Raw genomic sequence first — 3,676 nt, 5'->3', positions numbered from 1 at the left:
AACACCACTTAAGTGGATCAATTAAATTGAAACCTAATTTAAAAACAACATTTCAAGATGGCATGACACTTGGTGAGGTACTTCAAAATATTACATAGTAATTATGTGAAAATTTTATTTTGGAACTAAACGCATCTCATGACCGTGATAAATAGAAAACAGTAGCTATGTTTTTTTCCTAAAGAAAGGTAAAACTGAAAATGCTACGTGCACTTTTGGCCCACTATGTAGAGGAAAACTAGAGGCCCAGCCCAACCTCCCAAGCGTCTCCTACCTCTCGCTACAGGGACTGGATGCTGCGTGGAGGCCATCCCCATGGCGCCCCTCCACATGTCGGCCATCCGCCGCACCCCCGTCAGTATACAAGGCACCCCCGCTTCCCCTCGGCTTGACCTAGCCCTCATTCCCCCGCACCCCTTCCCCCTCGCACCGTTCTCTTCCTCCCCGCACACACCCGAACCACCACCGCCATGGTCGTCGTCATTCGCGCGCTCCCTGTCATCCTCGAAGCCTGAGGTCGTGCCCCTGGACTCCGCCGTCGCCCGCTACTTCCTCTACTGCCACCCGTTGGAGCTCGGAGCCACTACATCGCCTGCATCGAGTGATCTTCCACCTCCGGCCGCCGCTCATCGCCGCTTTGATTTGTCACCTCCAAGCCTTCCCCGAGCTTGCTTTGCACCTCTACAGGTTCGCGGTGAGGTCCCCGACCGATTCCCCTCGTTCCCAACTTCAATCCACCCCGTTAGGCGCCGCCCCTGTTCTCGTCCATGGCCACCATGACTGGAGCCCGAGCTCCTGTGTACGTACTCTGCTGCTGCTCGTGTGCTACTCCTGGCCGCGACCTCCGCCGCTCCCCTGCCCGCGAGCCCTTGCCTGTGCGCGCGCCCGCGGGCCGCGCCCAACCCCTCCTTCCCCGCTGCTGCGCTCTAGCCGCTGCTTCCCGCCGCTTGCTTCTGTTGCTGCGTACTGATGTTGCCTGCAGCCGCTCGCCCCGGCGGCTGCCTGTTGCTGCTTCTTGCCCTGCCTGCTACCCGTTGCTGCTTTGCCGCTACCTGCTCCTCTGCTCCTGCCGCTTAGTGCTGCCTGCTGCTACCGCTGGCCGTTGCGGCTGCTTGGCCATGGCTGTGCACGCATGCACAATGTGCACAGCCGGCTGTGCCTCTGGCCGGCTTAAGTAATTAGGGATAGATTAGTTTAAGATTAGATTAGTGGTATAAATAGACTAATGTATAGATGACATGTGGCCCCACTAGTTTAAATTTGTTTAGACTAATTAAATTGCCCATGTAACACTTACATGTGGGCCACACCTGCCCCTTTGACTAGTCAAATTTGACTTGGTCAATTCGGATTTTTATACTAGATACAAAAATTCAGAAAATTGTGAAAAGTTTGCAAAATCATAGAAAAATATCCGTAGCTTGGATGAAAATACTTTGTACATTAAAGTTGCTCAGAACGACGAGACGAATCCGAATATGTAGTCCGTTCGTCCGCCACACGTCCCTAGCATAGCGATCATGCAACAATCCACCTCTGGTTCATTTGTCCGAAAAAGCGGAACACCAGGAATACATTCCCGGATGTTTCCCCCCTTCGCCGGTATCATCTCCTACCGTGTTAGGTCACCCCTAGCACCGCGTATTGTCATGTTATGCCTTGTGATGCTTTGATTGCACTGTTATTTATTGTGTTCCCCTCTGTTACTTCTTTCCGGTAGACCCCGAGACCGTTGCTGGTACCCCTGTTGTCGACTACGGTGTTGACGACCCTTCTTGCCAGAGCAACCAGGCAGCCCCCCCTTGATCACCAGATATCGCCTATTCTCTCTCTACTGCTTGCATTAGAGTAGTGTAGCATGTTACTACTTTCCGTTAATACTATTCTGATGCATAGCCTGTCATTGTTGCTACAGCTATTGATACCTTACCTGCAATTCTAAATGCTTAGTATAGGATGCTAGTTTATCATCAGTGGCCCTACATTCTTGTCAGTCTGCCATGCTATACTATCGGGTCGTGATCACGGCGGGTGTTGATCACGGGTATATACTACATATTACACATAATACATGTTGTGACTAAACTCGGGCCGGCTTGTCGAGTACCCGCAAGTGATTCCGATGTTGGGGGCTGAAGGGGCAGGTGGTTCCACCGAGGTAGTAGTGTGCCTGGGTTCCCGACGGCCCCCGACTGTTACTTTGTGGCGGGGCGATAGGGTAGGTGGAGACCACCTAGGAGAGAGGTGGGCCTGGCCCTGGTCGGCGTTCGCGGTTACTTCAAAATAACACGGTTAACGAGATCTGGGTTTTTGATCTGAGTCTGGCTACTGGCCTATACACACTAACCAACTACGCGGGAACAGTTATGGACACTCGACGTCGTGGTATCAGCCGAAGCCTTCGTGATGTCAACGACTGAGCGGCGCGTGCTGGGTTGGACTGGAACGCCTGCTCTTGTATAAGGGAGGCTAGGTCTGCTCACCGGCCGCGTACGCAACGTGCAGGTGTGCAATGGGCGATGGGCACAGACCCCTGCGCCATAGGATTTAGACCGGCGTGCTGACCTCTCTGTTGTGCCTAGGTAGGGCTGCGACGTGTTGATCTTCCGAGGCCGGGCATGACCCCGACAAGTGTGTCCGGACAAAGGGGATCGAGCGTGTTGGGAAATGTGGTGCACCCCTACAGGGAAGTTAATCTATTCGAGTAGTCGTGATCTTCGGTAACAGGACGACTTGGAGTTGTACCTTGACCTTATGACAACTAGAACCGGATACTTAATAAAACCCATCCTTCCAAGTGCCAGATACAACCGATGATCGCTCTCTCACAGGGCGACGAGGGAAGGATCATCGGGTAGGATTATACTATACGATGTTACTTGGTGAACTTACCATCTACTCTCTTCTTCTGCTGCAAGATGGAGGTTACCATAAGCATAGTCTTCGATAGGACTAGCTATCCCCCTCTTATTCCGGCATTCTGCAGTTCAGTCCACATATGCTACCCTTTTCCATTTGATACCAATGCATACATATGTAGTGTAGCTCCTTGCTTGCGAGTACTTTGCATGAGTACTCACGGTTGCTTTGCTCCCCCTTTTTCCCCTTTCTATACCCGTTTGTTGTGACTAGACGTTGGAGTCCAGGAGCCAGATGCCACTGTCGATGACGACTGCTACTACTCGGGAGGTGCCTACTACTACGTGCAGGCCGCTAACGGCGACCAGGAGTCGTTTAGGAGGATCCCAGGCAGGAGGCCTGCGCCTCTTTCGATCTGTATCCCAGTTTGTGCTAGCCTTCTTAAGGCAAACTTGTTTAACTTATGTCTGTACTCAGATATTGTTGCTTCCGCTGACTCGTGTATGATCGAGCTCTTGTATTTGAGCCTTCGAGGCCCCTGGCTTGTAATATGATGCTTGTATGACTTATTTTTATTGGTAGAGTTGTGTTGTGATATCTTCCAGTGAGTCCCTGATCTTGATCGCACAGGTTTGCATGTATGATTAGTGTACGATCAAATTGGGGGCGTCACAAGGGCACAAGTCAAGAAAGCAACCCACACGCATTACATTTCACATGTACTAAAACACACTGGCTTACCATATGTTGTTGTGAAGCCTCGCTGCTGTTGCAATGTTCTTTGAAGATATCGTCAGCATCCCGTGGTTGCAAATCT

At 51.5% G+C, this 3,676-nt stretch overlaps 1 long non-coding RNA gene across 1 annotated transcript; it reads left to right on the top strand.

Annotated features, from left to right (window-relative positions):
• The first annotated feature begins 325 nt into the window (after positions 1-325).
• Positions 326-3,447, top strand: LOC147985449 (uncharacterized). Its single transcript, XR_015616711.1, has 2 exons — positions 326-694; positions 3,133-3,447. It is a non-coding gene; the product is annotated as an uncharacterized LOC147985449 (long non-coding RNA).
• The last annotated feature ends 229 nt before the right edge of the window (positions 3,448-3,676 follow it).

This window comes from Triticum urartu, chromosome 2A (assembly GCF_056163025.1).
Source record: "Triticum urartu cultivar PI428250 chromosome 2A, HENAU_Tu73, whole genome shotgun sequence".
In the NCBI taxonomy this organism is placed as follows: domain Eukaryota; kingdom Viridiplantae; phylum Streptophyta; class Magnoliopsida; order Poales; family Poaceae; genus Triticum; species Triticum urartu.
The sequence above is the reverse complement of the archived record's forward strand: the minus strand, read 5'-3'. Positions and strand labels throughout refer to the sequence as shown.